Source organism: Polyodon spathula, chromosome 13, assembly GCF_017654505.1.
Source record: "Polyodon spathula isolate WHYD16114869_AA chromosome 13, ASM1765450v1, whole genome shotgun sequence".
Taxonomy (NCBI): Eukaryota; Metazoa; Chordata; class Actinopteri; order Acipenseriformes; family Polyodontidae; genus Polyodon; species Polyodon spathula.
In genome coordinates, this window is record NC_054546.1 from 22,571,676 (window position 1) to 22,594,049 (window position 22,374).

At 44.0% G+C, this 22,374-nt stretch overlaps 1 pseudogene; it reads right to left on the reverse strand.

The window, feature by feature from the left end:
* LOC121326094 overlaps positions 1-22,374 on the reverse strand; it is a 40,497-nt pseudogene that overhangs the window by 8,962 nt on the left and 9,161 nt on the right.

Below are 22,374 nucleotides of genomic sequence, written 5' to 3' on the forward strand. Positions count from 1 at the left end.
TGATATCTTTGCACTCACATGAAAAGCATTCTCTCAATCTTTTTGCACTCACATGAAAAGCTCTCTCGTTAGTCTCTCTGCACTCATATGAAAAGCACTCTCGTTGATCTCTCTGCACTCACATGAAAAGCTCTCGTTGATCTATTTGCACTCACATGAAAAGCTCTCTCGTTAATCTCTCTTCACTCATATGAAAAGCACTCTCGTTGATGTCTCTGCACTCACATGAAAAGCTCTCTCGTTAATCTCTCTGCACTCATATAAAAAGCACTCTCGTTGATCTCTCTGCACTCACATGAAAAGCATTCTTTCATTGATCTCTCTGCACTCACATGAAAAGCATTCTTTCATTGATCTCTCCGCACTCACATGAAAAGCTCTCTCTCTCGTTGATCTCTGTACTCACATAAAAAGCACTCTCTCGTTGATGAAAAGTTCCACAGCCGATAAGTTTCCAAAAACCATATTTATAACCAAGAAAAAGAACGCTCCGACCCTGTTGCAAATGAAGACAAAGACAACTTTAATATCTGCCGCTTTTTTACATTTTTTTGCTGCAGTGTAATGTAATAGTAATGTAATTAATTTGTGCTACTATGTTTTGGTGTGATCGTGGCTTGGTCATGGGATAGGAGGAAGCCCATTGAATCTTCAGGTCTCCTGAGCAATGTGGAGAATTGCAGCGGTGAGGAGAAAAGTGATTGGGCATTCCAAATTGGGAGAAAATAAGGGTGGAAATTATAACTGGACCCACTAAATTAATTTAAAAAATCAGTGGTGATCCAGCTGTGGTTTACAGGTTGATCAAATTGCATGGGCATTGCCATATGACAACTATAAACAAATAATGACTTTAATACTCAACAATGATCATTCCATAAGGATAAGTAAACAATATACATTTTTACTCACTGTATAATTGAGTTTGAAGTAATTAGTAAGTAGTTACTATGTAATGCTACAATAATACCTTCAGTTACAATAGTTAACGTATGGCTGCATTGTTGATTCCTAGTGCACCATGTTCTCTGCAACCCTGTACATTACTGAAATGTACAAAGGGCTCCTAACCTAGGGTGTGCCATACGTATCACTAAAGGGGATTGGTTAGAACTGTGGGAAGGATTATTATAATCAAAAGATTATTATAAATCATGTATGAGAAAACAACCAATTGCTGTAATGATCTGCCAGAATTCCAGTACATCACATTCAGTGCATAGATGTCATCCTGTGCACAGAACATACCTCTAAAGTTAAAAAACAATACTGATTTGTGTTTAATGTAGTGATAATAATTTAACACATTGTATCAGTTAGTCTTGAATTGTATTAAAAATGACCATGTTCATATTTGTCACATAATAGAATTTCTAAATAAATATATCACAACAATGTCATATAATATCATGCAATAAAAAATATTAAAATAACAGAAGGTTTCTCTGCTCTCCAATAGGTAATCTGAGAGGATAGCCTTGTTCGTTCCAGCATTAACTGCCCAGTTTAAGCAGACAGAACCGCTCAGTTCCACTTTGAGGTCCTCTTGCCCAAACTGCATGATGGCATGTGTTACAACAGGAGAAACCCTTCACACAATGTATGTACTGTAACAGCTTGCTTTTCAAAACTGTACACACAACGTATGAGCTTATAAACTGTAACACTGCAAAGCTTTCTTTAGAAACCCTTCACACAACGAATGAGCTTATATACTGTAACACTACAAAGCTTGCTTTGTCAGTCTCTCTGTTTCTTTTATTGCTTGCTAATTCACTGCTGTCCCAAAAAAAAAAAAAAAAAACCCAAAACAAAACAAAACAAAACAAAAAAAACCTAAGTGACTTTCTCTTTTAGTTAAGTTCAGGATAAGGATAAAGATCATTGACCCTCAAGTTACAGGCATCTCGCAAGAGGCACACCATGTGACATCATGCAATAAAAGCCTTCTCAATGCTATTGTTGCCATGTTGTGCAAATTAAACAACCTTTTCCTTATGTGACCTGTAATGTGTGGTTAATGATTATTCTTAATTGAACAGTAGAAATTATCCCTGATAAGAGACTGTTCTTTACCAATCCACTTGTCCTGCACTTGTTTCTTTCACAACATGCTGGGATAATAAATAGTAATACAGTACAAGTTTCAAGTCCCATACTAACCAATACAGCTGTCATAAAATGTGGAATATGCCTGAATGTGACCTGGCTTATTTTAATATTTTTCATTTCAGCAAATGTGCGATGCATACAGTATTCATCACATACATTATTTAACCTTTCCAGGGGAACGATCTTACATTTTACAGCTGCAAAAGAACAAGTGTCACAGGAAATAAAGCAGTATTCACAAGTACGCTAAAGAGACACATCGCGCTCTAAAAAAAGACAATACTGCAGAAGTTGGCTGTATTGTAGAACCTGTACTGACTGTGTGCAGTGACACAGCTTTTGATATTTGCCAGTAGTTCTGTTGCTCAGATGCTTTTTCGCGATAGTTGGAACTATAACATGACTCCCCGTGGTGTCCTTTTAGTTTGAACCCTCACTGAACCCACTTTGTGGAGCCTCTGCAGTTTTTTTTCTCTGTATTTGAGTAATACTAAGACAACTCAATGTAATTATCGTTATCCAATCTCATTTAAGTTCTGGCAACTTTGATAAATTGCTGGGCTTTCCAAAGTACCTACCCAAGTTAATTAAAAAAAAAAAAAAAAAAAAAAAAAAAAAATCAATGAAGCGCAGTATTTTTTAAAGACATTTGCAAACATCATAAAAAGAAGAGAAAGTAAAAAACTCCTAAAATTAGTTTTGAAGCTAGTTGTTCATAAAGCTGGGGGAAGGAGGATGAGCCATCCGCACTGTCTGAACAGTGCTGGGATGTGGGGACAGTGGCTGGAGTACCTGGTCCTGGGGGTCAGGGGGTGAGCCATGCACACAGTCTGAACAGTGCTGGGATGCAAGGACAGTGTTTGGAGTACCTGGGGGCTCAGGGGGTGAGCTGTGCACACTGTCTGAACAGTGCTGGGGTGTGAGGACAGTGTCTGGAGTACCTGGGTGCTCAGGGGGTGAGCTGTGCACACTGTCTGAACAGTGCTGGGATGCAAGGACAGTGTCTGGAGTACCTGGGGGCTCAGGGGGTGAGCCGTGCACACTGTCTGAACAGTGCTGGGATGTGGGGACAGTGTCTGGAGTACCTGGAGGTTCAGGGGGTGAGCCGTGCACACTGTCTGAACGGTGCTGGGATGTGAGGACAGTGTCTGGAGTACCTGGGGGCTCAGGGGGTGAGCCGTGCACACTGTCTGAACAGTGCTGGGATGTGGGGATAGTGTCTGGAGTACCTGGGGGCTCAGGGGTGAGCTGTGCACACTGTTTGACAGGCTGCAGTACCTGTTCTGAATGGCCTCGGGGAGACTGTTGGGTATCTGGTAATAAATAAGCCCAACCAGAACCCCGAAGAAGATGTTGAGTATGAGTTGGGCATACGAGGTCTGTGGGTTTCTCAGGATATTCTTCACTGTGCGCAAACTCACAATCAGCAGCTGCAAAGAAAAACACAAGCAGCCATGAAACAACAGGGGAGAAACACAAGACCATTCGGAATCTCTTTGCCTTCTCGTTATTTTCTGCTGGATTTTGCCCAGAAACAAATTTGGTTCATATAACCTGCCACCTTCATTTCCCTGCAATTCATTTTATGCTACAAAAATATTTTCTTGGTGTTAATTTAAGTAAAATGTCTGTCCAAAGTATAACATGCAAACATATGTTTTATTTTTTATTGACACCCACAATAAAATATACTATAAACAGAAAGAAAACAAATGAAGATGTTCTTTCCAGTTATGGATGCATCACACCATGAAATGGAAATCTGACACAAACAAACAGGTTCCTTCACAATTTAAAAGCTGTCAGTTTAAATAAATTTTTGTTTTAATTTATGTCATCTGTCTTTATGATAAAAAGGTTGTTCTGTTTGTAAAGAATAAAATAAAATGCTGTGTTTGTTACACTAGACAGACTAGACAGAAGCAAGGAATGTCCCATATGTAAAACCTCTGTGAATCTGATGGAGAGCAACACCAATATAAACCCTTTGTGCGTGACACCAATGATACCACACACCCAGGAGGGTCTGACTACAGTGCTTTCAATACCTGGTAGAAGAAAGGGGTGGCGTAGACAGCCTTGTCCCTGAAGCCATGCTGCTTGGACACACTGCTGCATGTGATCTGTCTCAGGTTCTCTTCCACCTGGCTGTAGAACTCAGACTGCCGGTAATAAAAGGCAAGCTGGTTCTTGTCCTCACAGGACACTAATGCATTAGTCTGAAGACCTAGGGAAGAAAGGCAACAAGATAACAGAAACTAAAGTGAGACTTGTACAGTTTGCAACTGTCTTAACAGAAATCTTTTTTAGCACTGTGCAGCTATTCTGAAAATCTGACTAATCCCCTTTAACATACTTGAAGTTGTTAAGTATTAATTAAATTGAGTACAATGTGTTAATTAGACAAGACTGAGGCAGAATCATAGCTTTGAAACTGTCTATGATGCAGCATGCAAAAGTGAGATGGATTTACATTGGGAGGTGGTACATTGTAAAAAGCAGACAACATTGGACAATTTCTTATTTTAAAATTCTGTTTCTTTAGAATACTCATTGTAAGGACAATTGTAGTACATCATTGTGCAGTACTATTTAAGTCTATTCCTTTTTCTTTAGTTTTTTTCTGTTTTACACAGGTGTGAAGTAAACAGTTGTTTGGGTAGTTCGTGTTTCTCATGTAAATTTTTTAACACTGTAACATTTAAAACACATGTATTTCAGTGCCATACTTGTACAACTACAGTCTATATCGTTCCATATAAATGCACTTCAAAACAGGGCTTTTTCGCTTATTGGCAACTTTTGGTTAATGACACCTTTTTGCTGGGAATCAAGAGGTTGTTAATATCTACTGTATATAATCTCAGTTTCATGACACCGTGAAAGTCATTGGTTATTTTTATTGTAATTTGTGAATTTCTTTTTAAAATATAGTGAATTTTCTGGGACCCTATATGACCTTTGCCATAGTGCTCTTTCCTATCAGCTGCTTTCTGACTTTTTATTTGCGACCAAATAAGACCAGTTTGAAATCAGTCTTATTTGTGGACCTGGCCAGCACTGCTGTTCTGCCGCTTCATAAATCTAATTTTAATATCACTTGTACATTTCATTTAAAAGTGAGTCTCATCTACAATTTGCACATGCATATAATTAAGGCTTTACACGCCTTAAAATGCATGGCTATTGAGCGACGGAGCACATTTTGGCAATGCTAAAATGCCCTTAACTTGCCAAAAGTGTCATGATACATAACATGCAATTTTATAGCCAGCATAAACTCGGCGCTATGGCCTTCATGCTGTCACAAACACTTGATACATGTCACCCCAAGTGTTCCCTGCCCTCTGATAGTGTTATATAATATTGAGCTAATTGTGATGAAACTAAAAGCCCTCATTTTCTCTGTGATTATTTACCTCAGTATGGTCTTGCGTCTGCTTTTGACTGTGCCTGTCACAGTAGCGTCAAGGGAGAGAAGCTTTTCTTACCTCAACATGAAATGAATAAAAAACTGTTTACTTTCTACACTGTCACAGGAACATTTGACTGGAATAGGGCAGATATCGATCATACACCAGATTTGCCAAAACCTGGATTATTCAGCTATAATTGCAGATTGCTGCTGTGAAAGCTCGAAAGGTTAATTTCTAAGTGTCTGTGAGTGTGTGTGTTGTTTTTTTTTTTTTTTTTTTTTTTTTTTTTGCAATTGTTGTAGTAAAATGCAATACATTTAATAACGTTGTTGTTGCCCTGTTTGAAAGTCATGGTAGGGTAGGGTAGTATTACTGGTAAGAACAGGGGCCCTGAATTTGAGCTTTGCATGGGGCCACCGCGGGACAAACACTGCCACTGCGGCCAGCAGGATTAGCTGTTAAGGGAAGGTCGCAGCCCTAATCGGCATTGAAAGTGTATAATTACAACCAGCTGATACTGGGTGACTGTCTGTCTAATCAAGAACAGTGTCTGGTTATCACATAGCCAGTATGAGCAACACAAACCAATGGCAAGTGCTTCAGCTGGCCAACTGCGTAAAGTGAAAGTACCTCTTTACATTTTTACTATTAAAGGATATTCATCAATTACATATGTTTTGCTATAATAATTCATCTTGTTTGAAAGCAAGTCTTACAAAGAAAATACATAATATAAAAAATGGAAAAATCATCAAAACAGAAATAAACATCAACAATGTGTGTGTTCTGGTTTATCCGGTTTAAGTATATTTCAGTGTAACTACAGGAACACAGTATGCACATATAGAAGACATTCAGACAGACAGATATCTTCCTATACCCCCTGAGACTCTGATACTCTCAGAAACCTGGACACTGCTAACCTGGGGTGGGAGTGTCCAGTGTTGGAGGGATCTCTCCGTTGATAATATCCAGGAAGAAATCAGCCGGATTGTTAAATGCATCACATTTATACCCTGTCAGGAATGACAAAAATGAACTGTGACCACAAATGACACAGTTTCATAGGAAACCATTGTGTACGTCAACATCCTCAGAATTCTATATGAAGTCAGACAGACAGCATCAACTGGGGTACAAGCAGCCCTTGGCGGTTTTACTTCCCCAACCTGTGGGAGCATCAGGGTCGATAAAATGCCCTCATCATATCCCCAGCCAAGATGAACTCGGCACAGCAAGGGTGCAAACCTGTGCTCCCCTAACAGTATGATTCACAATATGGGCTGTGCCTGTACCATGTGATCCACTCAAAGTGCTTTTTTTCATCAAAGGAATAACCATTTAACACAGCCTCATTTCTCCTATTTCTCACCAGCCTTTTCAAAGTATCCCAGAGCTTTATCTGCAGCGCCTGCAAAGATAATTTCCCCCTTATTCATCAACGTCATGTGGTCGAACTGCTGGAAGATAGAGTAGCGGGGCTGGTGGATGGAGAAGATCACAGTCTTTCCTTTTCTGGAGATCCTGGGAAGGGAGATGAGGGTTATTATCCAGGGGTCTGTGTGCGGAGACCTGCTGCTCAGATGAGGGGGGCTCTTACGTGTGCAGCAGGCGCATCAGGGAGTTTGCAGTGTTGGCGTCTAGCCCAGTGGTCGGCTCATCGAGGAAGATGAGGGAGGGGGAGGTGATGAGCTCCATCCCAATGCTGCAACGCTTCATCTCTCCTCCAGAGACCCCGCGGATGAAGTCCGTCCCAATATGTTTTGAAAATAGAGAAAAAACACACATACAGTAATCCGTCACCTATCGGACTGCGGTGGGACCAGAGTAAGGATGGATATATAAAAAGACAGATAAATGAATCCTGTTTTAAATACCATTATGCACAGATGTAACAATTACTATATTCACACAATTATAGTTTTGAGATTCAGCTTTTATTAGGGAGCTCCCCTAAACCCCTTGTTTAGAAAGATACAGGGTATTAATGCTTGTGACAGAGAGAGTAGCCAACAGGCAGAAGATTGAGACGGGGGTTGAAGTTGAGCCCAGGTGAACAGGATTTACTTACATATCAACACACTGAACAGCTCACGTGACATTACCAGCAATAGCAGTTCATGGAGCACATACAACACAGCGTACAAAAACATTGGTAGGATCTACAATCTCTGAATAATCTTTGTTGTTCAATAATAAATGAATGGTGCTGAAGAGGTTGACCATTACTATATATCTTGGTCTTGTGGAAGTTCAGAATATTGGTTTGAAACAGCCAATACAAGTAGCCAGTACAGAAACACTCCCCTACTGATTGTCATCAGAAGCAAAAAGCACGAAAGAACCAGCAAGTCTGACACTCTAGTTGAGGCTTTCATAAAGCAAAGGAAAATGTACAAACCAGAAAGGGCCATTAGATCCATTAGTGCTCTTCCAGTTCAGAACATGGCTGGGTAACTATTCCATACCCTCACCACTCTGTGTAAAGAACTGTCTCCTATACTCTGTCCTAGTCCTAAGCCTATCTCCACTTATTTTTTAACTATGTCGTCTGGTCCTGGTTTCTGCTCCACAATGCACTTAAAAGTGTTGGTTAGGGCTAATTTTGTCAATTTGTTTTAAGATTTTGAAGACTTCAATAAAGCTTCCCTAATTCTTATTTGTTGAAGGCTAAATAAGTTCAGTTTCCTCAATGAACTTTCCTAACCCTAGCTCATTGGTTTCATCCAGTGCTGTCTTTCAGACTCTTTCATACATTGTGTGACATGCAGCAGGGGTAGAGCCTGCCCTTTCCGTTACCTTGGTGTCTGCGCAGTCCTGTAAGCTCAGCTCTCTGATTACTGCATTGACCTTCAGCTTCTTGTCCTCCACACTGAACTCCCTCCGTGACAGTCGCAGATTTGCAGAGAACTCGAGATTCTCCCTGACCGTGAGCGTCCCCATCAAGATGTCGTCCTGTTTGAAAAACACCTAGAACTTCAATGCACTCAAACAGAAGAGACTGAGAGAAACTAAAAGACATCAAGGCCTTGTTCTGTCATGTCGTTGGGACTGACGTGAATGTAGTTTGATTTACATTGGGGGTCTGTGCTTTACCATGATTTCATTATACTTTACTACAATTTACTATGCTATTAGCATGGTATACCACAGCAATAAGGGATTGGCAGCAGGCCTCCCCAGGTGGATATTAGAATACTGAGTTTTACACTGATTCACTGTCGAGTTGGAAATGTGGTTTTGGTTTCTCTGAGTTTTTGTCATTGTTAGAAAGATATGTGGAATGGAACTTTCCCTGGTGGTGTTAAATCTGCAGTCTTTCTAAAACTAAAATTTAAAACAAAGCTTTCCACTTCTCCTGCTTTCCGAAGGGTCTCTGTTTGTTACAGTGCACTGTTTCTGATTACTGTTGCTGTCCTGTGCAGCTTATCCTCTTATCATCCTTATCATCTTTTCTTTTTTTTTAATAAAATGAAACCAAAGGTAATGCAATAAAATATACCTGTTAACAGATTAATCTAAATAGGGGCAATTCACTAGCTTCTGTAATCAACCATCCTGTTAATCAGTGAGCCACATGTGACCTCTAAGTCAGAGCAGGCACAAGTAGGAGGGAGGGGGAGGGGGGATTTGTAATTTTTCTTTTTTTTTTTTCACAGAATGTGCAACATGTATGTGTTTTTTTTTTTTTTTCTTACCCATAGCATTCTGAGGTCATCAATAATCCATTGTAATGGGATAACATTTTCAAAAATATTGAATATTTAAACAAAAGTAGGGTTTTTTGTATTATTAGCATTACAAAAACATGGATTCTTAATGTGATTTCAAACATGATTTTCAGCTTTAACATGACACATTAACATTGACAGTGAGAAAAACAGGATCATAAATAACAGTTAGAGCCTATTTCATCAGTTTTATTATTTTCTGATTTCAGTTTTTAACGTTTTTAATAAATGTAATTCAGTTGACCTAACTGAACTTATGAACATCGCATGCGCAGCAACACCACAAAACGATAGGTTGTGGATGCAACCCCGGTTCCCTGAAAGAGAAAATAACCATCAAGGTATGGAATATTGCCGTCAGGCAGTAGCGATTGGCTGAGCTTTATAGCAAAGCTGCAGATAGACCTCTGCGAGAGCTGATGTGTAAGCCCGCCCCCCCCTGGGAGCTTACTATACGCAGCACGTGGAGACTCTCTTCCTCTTTTGCTCTTCAGGCCATGAAGGCTTCCAGAGCAACCTCGTGGCTTGATGGTTATTTTCTCTTTCAGGGAACCAGGGTTGCATCCGCAACCTATCATTCCCTTTCGATTCGAAAATAACCATCAAGGTATGGGAACAGTGTAACCAAGCCGTCGCAAGGGAGGATTCTCGGCAGTAGGACAGACTTATGTCATAACGCAACTGCGTAGGCAATACATCTAGGCATATGCGGAGATGCGCCTCAGTGTCTATGCTCGCAATGACATCTGTCCTAAGGTGGGGTAGTAAACACTATATTGGCATCCTGAGGTGCCATAGAGTGTAGTACAGATGCTCCAAATAATGGAGCAGAGGAATCCAGCACGTTTAATCTGTAAAACCTCATAAAAGTATGCAGTGTAGCCCAACTGGCTACCGCGCAAATGTCAGACACTGGCACCCCTCTAAAGAGGGCCCAGGATATTGCCATACCCCTAGTGGAATGCGCCTTCAACTGCCCTGGTGGTGGAAGGCCTGCAGTGGGAAAGGCATTGTTTTGACAACGGCTGACCCAAGGTCTTAGAACCATGGCATATGAACAGTTGTTCTGTTTGCCTCAAAGTCGTTGTGCAGTCAATATAACACCTCAATGTCCGCACGGGGCAGAGCATGTGTAACCGTTCTTCCTCTGGAGAGGAAAAGGGAGGAGGATGGAACGCCATCAACTCGACCGACTGGTTCATGTGGAACAGGGATATGACCTTTGGTAAAAAGGCTGGATTTTGGCACATGGAGACCTTAGAACTGTCTCCTGCGAAGCGAATACATGATGGATGCACTGACAGTGCATGTAACTCGCTGACACGTTTGGCTGACACTACTGACAGCAAAAACGCAGCCTTCATGACATGAGCTTCATATCCACAGTATGGAGAGGCTCGAACGGTGCATGGTAAGGGCTTCTAGCACCACGTCAAGGGTCCATGATGGTAAGCTGGTCATTGTCGGAGGTCGCAAGTGTCTTGTGCCTTTAAGGAACTGCGATGCCAGAAAATGGCAACCTGGTGATAACCCGTCAATGCGTACATCGCAAGCTGATATGGCGGCTAAATACACTTTAAGTGTAGAGGGAGATTTCTGTAGAAACTGTAATATCATTGCCATAGGACAAGAGATTGGGTCATGGCCCCCCGCCAGACACCAATCCTGGAACAGCTGCCAATTTTACGCATCCTGCGACCTAGTAGAGGGTGCCCTAACACTCTGAATGGTCGAAATCACCGCCATCGAAAGCCCTAAGGCTGACAGGTGCTCCCGTTCAGGGGCCAAGCCCATAGCTGCATGAGCTTGAGGTTCGGGTGCCAAAGCCATCCTTCGGCCTGGGATAATAGGTCTGCTTGCAGGGGCAGCTCCCGCGGCCGACCCTGTAGCAACTGCATCAAGCTCGAAAACCATATCCTCCGAGGCCACCGAGGAGCGACCAGTATCGCTGTCGCTTGCTCTACCCTGACCTTCTCTAAGAAGGTGGGGAGCATTGGAAGCGGTGGAAAAGCATATAGGAGTCTGGCAGCCATTGGTGAGCCAGTGCATCGACTCCTAGGGGGCTGTCAAGGTCCCTCACCGAGAACCATAGGGGGCAATGCATGGTCTCTAGCGAAGCGAAGAGATCCACTTGTGCCCTGCCGAACCATTCCCAGATGAGTTCTACCACCTGAGGGTGGAGACGCCATTCCCCTGCAAGAGGGCCTCCACTGGATAGGAGATTTGCTGCATAATTGACTCTGCCCGGTAGGTGAACCGCGCACAGAGAGGTCAAACGCGGCTGTGCCCATAGCAACAGCCGTGCTATCATCAGGTGAGGGCGAGGGGACCGTAGGCCGCCCTGGTGGTTGATTTACGTCACAACCATGGTGTCTGACTGCACCAGCACGTGCTTGCCTAGAAGTACTGGCAAGAAGTATCGAAGGGCAAGATCCACTACTCTGAGCTCCAGAGCGTTGATGTGGGCAGATCTCCAGGGTCCTGACCACACTCTGCGGGTCTCTGAGCCATTCCAGACTGGTCCCCAACCTTGGTTGCAGGTGGTTACGACCGACGCCCTGACGGATGTTCGACGGAACTTTCCACCAGCGTAGTGCTTCCCAGCAGGTCTGGGATACTGTCAACCTGCGGTGTTTGTCTCTCTGCGGATGTAACGCGAAGGCATTGAACCAGGCCTGTAGAGGTCTCTGGTGTAATAAAACCAAAGGAAGGCGGCAGCCATCAACCCCAGCATGCGTTGGTACAGCTCCATGCTGACTGTTTCTCTCAACCTGAATAGGGAGAGACACCTCTCCAGAGAGGCAACTCTTTGTGTCGACAGGGTCGCTTCCATGAGCACTGAGTCCAGATGTAGACCCAAAAACACGGTCTGTTGGCTTGGCACGAGGCGGCTCTTTTCTGAATTGATCTTCAGACCTAGCCGCTGAAGATGGTTTGTAACCATCACTGTGTGCTGTGCCAACTGCTCCTTTGACTGCGCGCAGACGAGCCAGTCGTGTAGATAGCTCAGCAGTCAGATGCCTTGGGCCCGCAAAGGAGCCAGAATAGTGTCCATACACTTCGAAAAGGTTCGAGGAGCCAGTGACAGGCCGAATGGGAGGACACAAAACTCGTACACCCTGCTCTGAAATGAGAAGCGCAGATACTTCTTGTGACCTGGGCAGATGGGGACGTGAAAGTACGCATCTGTCAGGCCCACGCTGGTAAACCAGTCGCCGAGTCGGACAGACTGGATGACGTGCCTGTGCGTAAGCATCCTGAACGATAACACCTGCAGGTATTTGTTCAGTACTCGCAGATCTAAAATAGGGCGGAACCCGCCGTCCTTCTTGGGCACTAGGAAGTATTTAGAATAGAACCGCTGGTCAAACAGAGCAGGGTATACTTGTTGTGGCACGCTTCCTGAGCAATGCCTGTATTTCCACATTCAGAGCTGAGGACTGAACCGAGTCCTTCACTGCAGTTACGACCACCCCCCTAAAGGGGGAGGTTTTAACCAGAACTGAAGGGTGTACCCGGTGGATATAGTCTTGCGCACCCAGATGTTGCTGGTGCATTGTTGCCAGAACTGGAGCTGTGGGACAGTGTAGGGGTGGGTTAATGGCTGCCTGAAGATTTCAGGGCTGTTTTGGCTGCGTTCATTCGTGAGGAGGCTGGCCAGAATCATGGGGACATGGTATGCCACCTCCCTTAGGGCGCCACCATCCGCTCTGCGGTCCTGTAAATGGAGGCTGACCGCGCACTGCTGCAGCTGAAGGAGGTGTCTTAGCACCCCACGGCCGCGGTAGGTGCTGAGGTGGCGTTCTACGCTTAGGCTGGAAGGGCTTATGCGGCCACATCTTCGCCATCTGCTGAGATGCCTCCTGGGCTTTAGTAGAGCGCTGTAGCATCTCCTCCACCGCTGGCCCAAACATGTGCCCCGGTGTGATGGGAGCGTCTAGTAACGGGGCCTTGTCAGGCTCTTGGACTCTCGCCTGCGAGAGCCAGAGCTGCCTTCTGGCAACAACTAGGGATGCAATACTCCTGCCCTGGGCCCGAGCGTTTAGCTGGGCTATCTTGACGAGGAATTGAGCGACCAACGCCAATTCCGCCCTCAGAGATGCCGAAAGGTGCTCTGGAAGATCCTTCACCAGTGACGCCTGGTAGACTGAAAGGAGGCTGGCCACGTTGGACAATCTGACTGCCTCTGTAGCCGCTGCATAGCCCTTCTTTAAATGAACCTCCGTAGTCCTGCACTGTCTATTAGGACATGCAGGGTCCTTAGTTAGGCCCGAGAGAGTCGGTGTCTTGACTAGGGCCGCGAAGGCGACATCGATTGGTGGGAAGGATGCCAGTCCTGCCTCACTCGCTGCCTGCATGGCAAAAGTGGAAGCTTTCCGCTAAGTTGCCGGTGAAGAAACTGGGGCCCCCCAGGTGGATTGCATCTCCTTCATAAAGTCCGGGAAGGCTGGGAGCATCCTGTGTTGTGGAGACCGCACAGACGGCGACTCAACAGTGACCTTCAAGGTAAATCTATGGCTGGCCACTCAATCCTTAGGTGGCGAGTTGCTCGCTCCACCAGTGACCACAAGGGGTCATTGGTGTCCAACACCTCCAATTCGGTGTCTTGCTTTGAGTTGTGAGAGGTTAGTTTGGTTTCCAGACTATCCTCCGCAACGAGATGCTCACCTTCTGACGCATCTTTGGAGATGGCACCTACGTCCCAAACCCCTTGGGGTTGTTGGGCAACTGGGGTGGGCAGAGACGGCTGGACGGCTGTCGGCTCGACCTGTGCGTCGGTGGTCTGTGGTGCCATGTTAGTCAGTGACATGAGTAACGATTGCTGACCCATCATCACGTCCATAAACTGGGACATCTTAGACGTGAGCTCTGCCACGCCTGACCTGTCCCTATAGCGTCTGTCCCGACGAGGGGAACGAGAACGTCCCCTATGACGGGGTGAGATGAAGCGAGACCGTGACCGGCGAGGGTGTTCCCTGCGAGGGGAGGGGCCTCGGGGTCGGATAGGTGGGCTACGAGAGAGTTCCCGAGCACGTCTACGCTCTGGGGATCTCTGGCCGGCTGTAAGCTGGGAGGGGCTCCTGGATAGCTGCAATTTTACAGGCGGAGTCACTGTAGACGACGGAGGAGCAGACACCGTACAAGACGACCCAGAGGAAGGGGAGTGGCTCCCCACTGCTTTCCTCGCCCTCTGGCGAAGAGTGCGCTGCTGAAAGTTAGCACACAGTGTACAAAACGATCTGTCTGCCAATGCAGACGTGCCGTGCTCTGGTCCCGGGCACGCCATACAGTCTTCATGTGGGTCGCTTGCAGGCACTTTTGCCTGGCAGGTGACGTAACAGTGAAACCCAGACATATTAATGATGGGATGCGTCGTGAACGTCAAGATGTGTGCCCTGATCAATGCACCGAGCGTCGAGGTACGTGTACCCAGCGGCGAGGCATTGATGCACCGAGCGTCGAACGCCGAATCGTCGAGGTGCGTGTGCTGTGTGTGTGGAGCGTCGAGGCGCCGAGCGTCGAGTTGCGTGCACCGAGCATCGAAGTGTTGATGCACCGAGCGCCGAGCGCAGAAGCGTCGAGCGTGGAGGTGCGTGCACCGATCGTCGAAGAGCCGAGCGTCGAGGTGCAAAAGCGTTGATGTATTAAAGCACCGAGTGTCGAGCGCGGAAGTGTCGAGCGTCGAGGTGCGTGCGCCGAGCGTCAAGGTGCGTGCACTGGGCGTCGAGATATTAATGCACCGAGCATCGATCGCAGGAGCTTCAAGTGTCGAGGTGCGTGCACCGAGCGTCGATCGCGGGAGCGTCGAGCGTCGAGGTGCGAGCGTCGAGTGTCGAAGCGCCGAGCGTTGAGTGCCAAAGCGCCGAGGTGTGTGAGTCGAGCGTCGAGGCGTCGAAATGCCAAGCGTCAATGCACCGAGCATCGAGCGCCGAAGCGCCGAGCGTCGAGGTGCGTGCACCAAGCCCCAAGTGCCGAGGCACTAAGCACAAAGCTCCAAAGCGCTACTCCGAAGCACTGAGGTGGTGACACTGGAAACGCCGAAGCGCATGTACTGAGCGTAAAGACGCTATGCACTAGACGCCAAAGCGTCAGCTGACCCGCAGGGTGGAGACGCTAAGTGCTAGTACAGTGTCTTAGTCTTAAAAGACAATGGAGTTGTGCTATACTTACCTGTTGGTAAGGGGCAACTGAAAGTGTTGTTGGCGGTAGTCTTCCTTATGTATTGTATGGGAAAAAAGTTTTTTTTTTTTTTATGGTTTTGGGAGTAACAGGTCATGACCCCCCAAAATTAAACAGCTTATAAGTTCTTCTGGGACAAAATAGGTTCATAGTTATTATTGAACACGTTCTCAACATTAGTTCTCTATAAGATCAACGTTTTTTTTTTTTCTTTTTTCTGTTGACCTATGACCTTCCTAGACCAAAATAATGGACATCTGGCTAATTTAAAAAATGACCACTAAAACTGGACAGCTCATAACTCCTGAAAGAGGGCAGATAGGCCCATAGTTTGTATTGAACACTTATAGGAACCATTGTATGCTCTATAATAACATGTCCTTGCCCGTGACCTATGACCTTTCTAGAGCCAGATATAGAATTTGGGCATTTTGCCAAAAAAAGTAAACACATTTTTGAAAGCTCATAGCTCCTTACAGAGTGCTTTTTCGGTACTGGTTACTACTGAACACTAAAAGGAAACTGCCAATGGTCTGTTTAAAAATGCTGTATAATTTGATCTTTCGTTACTGGACAAACTGGACAAGTAAACACTATAATAGCTTAAATACTGCAGATAGACTCATATTTACTATTGAACACGTATAGGAAACCAATTAAGAGCTTTCTAAAAATGTCTTGGACTTTGACGTTTGACCTCTGGGCAGTCGGCGAGGGCAGTGGCTACAGAATTAAACACTTCTTTGAACTTCTCTTTTTCACGCAGTTCACCAATCCTTGCAATTCTTGACTGAATTTGCGAACTGCAGTAGTTTACAGACAGCCTTTTTCTGAAGAACATCGTAGAGAATGCCAGTGATGCTAAAGATGGCTTGTAGCCAGGATTCCATGTCCCGACCTCATTGTTCATCTCCTGAAACACTTCACATTGTTTCTCTCTTAGAGACAATTGCATGTAGAACTCTAGAAAAGTGGAGAAGCCGTGCAATGTTGAAAAAAGCAATGTGTTTCTTTAATGCACTGTGCTCCTTGCTGGAGAACTAGATTCAGTCTGTGAGCAAAACAGTGCACAAACAGAGCCTGGTGTGCCTAAGGGCTTGAAGACCTCCCAGCAAATAAATCATAATACAAAACACAAAATAACATGGGCAGAGGGGGAGACCCCATTCTAAAAATAAACAAACAATACATTTAAAACAGCAGGGCTTTACTACTGCCTGGCTACACTTCCTGAAATTGCCCTGCTTGTTATAATCCTCTGTCTCATGGTTGCCACAGAATGCAAGCTCTTGACGAGACAGAACAACTGATTAGCTCTTCAAAATCTCCTATTCTTCCTCATGTTTTCGTTGCGCTTGATGACAGCAAGGCTCCTCTGCTCGCTGAGCAACACATCTATGATAGTGCTTTCCTGTTCTAAGTGTTTCAGGGAAACTTCATTTCTTATGTGCTCCTGTAACAAGCTGTGCAAAGTCACACTTCGTGACAGATTTTTCCAGTCGCAGTAACCATCACTTGCAGCAAACATGGCCAGCAGTATAATTTGTTACTCACAGTGCTGCCGGTCAGCCATTTACATCCTCCATACCAAGACACCTGAAACTACTGTGTTCTTTTCCCGTCTTTCTTTAAAAACCTCCAACACAGGTTTTATTCTCCCCTCCTTCACAATGACACGTCTCTCTTCATCTGATCTTTAAGAAAATCCATGTTGCTTTAACTCACTTACTATGTCACGTAAATAGCTGTAAAGAAGCTATTTTTAAATAGAAAAAATACAGTAAACCCAAAGATACCGGTATTCAAAACCACAACACTGTCACATTCAAGTTCAATTCTGTCTGTACTTCCATCACCCTCCATGTAGAGTACTTTCCCCTGATTGGCTGCTAGTGGTATACCTCAAGGTCTGGTGAAAGTTGAAAATATTTTATCTCCTGAACATCGCTTCCCTTCAGTGCTGCAGACCCCAGTCAGTTTGACCGCCTTCCTTGAAAAATTATTTTTTGCTGCAAGGCATCACCGCACCACGATCAAGACGGTGCCTCACCAACCTTCCGTTACTGTAGCAACGCCGTCACACAGGACTGCTGAGCGTGTTCCTTTGCCATGGTAACACCACGACTTTGCGAAGCACAGTGCAGTGGTACGTTCAACTAGGAGAATGTTTGCGAACCATTTTAAAGTTTTGTCTGTTGGTGGTCTGTTCACCTCAAACGTTTGCTAACTGAGACAAACACTCTGAACAGGTACTTTGTGTAAAACAATAATGGCAACAGGCTGAGATGGACAAGTTTTGTCAATTTGTATAACAAAAAAATAAATAAAATAAGCTGAAAGAGTTACTTCAGGTATGTTGAATATTATAATGTGACTTATTTATAAAATATTGGTATTTTTCAATAAAATTGATCAAATATGTATGCAATGATGATGATGATGATGATGATGATGATGATGATGATGATGATGATGATGATAAGGGTCTGTTTAAAAACAAAAAAAATATAAGAATTCCAGTTTTAAAATACCTAATCTGCCATTTTGCTTTTGGATTTCAGGATCTGTTGCATATTTTAAATGTTTGTGGAATGTTCCGTGAACCATTCAACTAGTCTTGTTCAAAGCTAACAATTTATTAGTTGAACGCACCTCAGCTCTGGCGGGCGCATCCATCTTGTCTTTCAGTTCTCCCCCATCTCACACTATTTCTGCTAATCTCCTGCCTTTTGGCGTTTAGTTCAGACACCCATCTGTGACTTTGAGTCGTGTTAGGCTATGCAAAACTGCACATAGCTGGTTTTGCCAATGGGAAATTAAAGAACTCAAAACTTACACAATACTGTATAGAAGCATATTAAAGCAACTGAATTAGTAAGCACATTAAAACGACTATAAAAACACATTCACACACTATTGAAACATAAGGATTAAAAAGAACTTAACTATAAAAGACACACATGCACATAATGTAAAACTTACAATTAATAACATCATGCAGAAAGCCATCGCTACAGTAGCGACGGTACTGCAATCCTTGCGGGAGGCTGGGCTCACTGCTAACCCAAAGAAATGTGCCATTGGGAAGAGTGAGTCAAGGTATTAGGGTATCGAGTAGGGAGCGGCCAGATCAGACCGCTGATTACTAAGGTGAAAGCCTTGGCTCACTGGCCGGTCTCTACGACCAAAACCCAGGTGTGCTTTTTCTTGGGACTAGCTGGCTATTATCAGAAATTCATCCCGAGCTTCGCCACGCTGGCTAGTCCCTTGACAGACCTCACCTGGAAGGCTACCTCAAATACAGTTCGATTGACGGAGCCGTGCCAGAGAGTGTCTGAGACAGGTCTCGGGGCAGTGTTGTCTCAGGAGATGTGGGGAAGTGAGCACCGAGTCCTGTATATCAGGAAGCTCCTTACCCGTGAGAAAAACTACAGTACCATTGGAAGGAGTGTCTCACAGTAAAATGGGCAGTCCTAGGGCAGTCCTAGGGCAGTCCTAGGGCAGTCCTAGGGCAACACTTCACCCTGGTTACAGATCATGCCCCCTTAGTATGGCTTCACCGGATGAAGGATAACAATGCCAGGATCACGCGGTGGAACCTGGCCCTGCGGCCCTATGCCTTCAGGGTAGTCCACCGAGCAGGAAAGCTGCATCAAAATGCAAATTTTTTCTTGGGAAGGCATGGGGATGTAGGTTTTTTGAATGGACCGGTGGTGCCATTCTGAGGGGGAGGATATGTAACAGGAGAGAGATCTGTGCTGACTCTACTGGCGTGTTCAGGGTGCTGCAGGAAGAGGGCAGCAGCCTTACCATGTCCACCTGTCAGTCATGGCAGTGACACGGAGAGGTGGGAGAGAGGGTGTATGGCTTTCCCTCTCTGAGTGGCTGAGAGGCAGGCCTTGGGGGAATGCTGGCCCTATAAAGTCTACACTCTGTGTTCCCTCGGGCTGCCATATAAGACGTAAACAAGCCAGCGGTAGCTGGGCGGCTAGATGGAGAAACACCGGGAGACCATCCAGGAACAAAATAAAGAGAAACCCAATAAGAAAATAAATATAGCAGTAGTGGGGAGACTTTGGGCAGAACCCGAAAGTATATTTTTTTAAACTACGCAGCTGATGGAACTGTAGAGCATAGGTCGGAGTCTCGGGCCCTGCGGGTAGCGTCCGTCGGAGAAACAATGCAGAGTGCAGCACCTTTATTTTGTAATTTCGTTAACAGTCTTTTATTTTCTCTTTTTCTGTTGTTTAGCATTGCAAACTTCTGTCTCCCATGTCAGTGAATTGCCCACCACCCTTCCAAAAATGCTATACAATTTCTCTTAATTTTTTCTTTTGAAAAGTTGAGGAGGCTCTGCCTCACTTGCCTCCACTGCTGTAAACTTGGGTGTCTGTAACATGCCAAAATATCCTTGCATTAAGCAGCACTAAAGTTATATTATCCATATAGAGCATTCACATAAAGACATATAAGTAACTGAACTACCAACCAGTCTAATGTGTTGCTCATCCATTGTGCAGTGTGACTAGGTGCAGTTCAAGTCACCTTAGCACAGCTGTTATTTCACCAGAATGCAGTTCCACAATTTACCACCAGGATGAAAACCTGAAGCACTTCTAAGCATAGCAAAAGTTGCTCTGAAATTCACTTACATACGATGTAGGTGTTTTATATTGTCAAGAAAACCTACAATTACAGTAGGATTGAAATTAGACAAAGTCATTTTAAATGCTTTTACTGTTTTTATTTTTAAACCTTAACCCAAGACTCAAATCTAAGCAATTATGAACAGTTATTACTGAATAACAGAGACAGATACTGACATTTTAATATAATAAATTGACACCACTCGAAGGAGGTGATCCACAACTGAAACAGTATGGTCATGGCAGCTCAGATACTTCCTGGGATATGCTTTCGTAATCTATATCCCATGATTTACTTTACAGATACAGACCTGGGTAGACAGAACACCGTACCTGCACCACATACGCAGATCGCATCCTCATATCAGCGTTCACAATCTCACTGTCGACCAGAACATGTCCAGACCTCAGTCCCTTTGGATCCTTGCGACCCGCTATAACATCCAGAAGCCTGACAAACAAATATAACATCAGGAGCACAGCTAGAGAGAGAATTCACATTTTAAACTCATTTATCTGTGACCCACCAGTGTTTAAAGCATGGATTATAAAATATCATAAGCAATCAATCACGTTAAAAATGGCGCAAGTACACCTGCAGGCATGTCCAGAATATACTGTAAAGGGTTAAACAACATTATAAATCAATAGGAGGAATATAATATGTTTCTTATCCCTGATTTCCTCTCCCTTCATTACAATACTGTGCACTTCCATTTCAAATTTAAAAGAAACATGTTTAGAAAACATTGACTTTCATTTGAAAACATATCTAGAATTAATATCTTGTAGTGTTACCTGATGCAATATTGTTTATAGCAATAAGAAAAGGGATCACCTTTTTAGTTTACATGAATACACAATTGTATTTACTGTAAACCATCTGAAAAGACTTGTAATGTTTTTAAATAACTTGAGTGAATAGGACAGATGTGGTCTCGGAACTATGCATATATATTTAAAATTTCTTTTCAATTAGTGCGCTAACATGCACAAAAAAATAATTCTGGAAAGCTCCTATAAGCTCAACTTTCAGTTCTAGTAATATTCTTGTTTTCTGAAAATAGCACTTTAGAAATTGTGATGTCATGTACACAAAATAAATGAGTTTTGTTCTCCAATTTATTTTCCTTAGACTGTACTTCTCCAGTCTTACTTACGATGTTTTGCCACTTCCCGTGGGCCCCAGGATAGCATTCATTCCAGGCTTCATGATCCCACTTTAAAAAAAAAACAAAAAACAAAAACAAATTCAATAAATAGACTTATAATGAATCTTAGCCTATTGGACTAAATGGAGAGGTGTAGCATCTGAGAGGGTCATAATATCATCCTGTGTGTGAAAGTAACAGGATTGAAATATACAGAGGGAATTCTTAAACCATTCTCTGTATCTTCTTGGTTTCTGATCACAAACTCCCCCCACTAGCAAAGAATGCTTTTAAAAAGACTCATAAACTAACTGCTGAACAAATGGCTTATCTTCACGATTGCTGAATGACAATTTCTGGAGTTTGCCCATGAGAGAGCTGGAGTTTGCCCATGAGAGAGCTGGAATTTGCCCCATAGTAGGAACATCACTCCAGGCAAGAGAAAGAAGTGAGCGCCACCTGTTAGAAGTGGCTTGGAGTTCAGAGGAACAAAATGGAAGCTAAACTTCAGTTCCTGAAGTCTAGGGAGCATAAGTGCTCAAATTCACAGAAGGCAAGGAAGAACCAATGTTCTGAAGACTGGCTAAAATCAGCTTTGAAGAGAGCCATAGCTCTTTGCCCTATGGAAGACTGAAACAGTAAATGGAAGCATAGCCAGGCTGTGTGGTCCAGTCGTTAAAGAAACAGGCTTGTCACTGATTCATTGTGTGACCATGAGCAAGTCACTTAACTTCCTTGTGCTCCGTCTGTTGGGTGAAACGTTGTTGTAAGTGACTCTGCAGCTGATGCATAGTTCACACATCCTAGTCTCGTACCTTGTAAAGCGCTTTGTGATGGTTGTCCACTATGAAAGGCACTAAATAAAAATAAAGATGATTTATTTGTTTATTTATGTACCTCTTCATAGTTATGAATACTGATAAATCCTCTCCTGATCAATTGTTTTATCACCAAACTCCTCACTAATGCTATGCAAATCATTATTTTATTACAATAGCATCTCAAAAAGCTCGGACTGGAAAGAGAAAATTGTAAAGTCGGACCGGTCCAACATAGGACTGCAAAGGGTTAAAGTTGCAGAAGGTGTATGTACGTTCGTACTGCTCAAGGGGTTTATCCCACACCTGTACACTGCAGG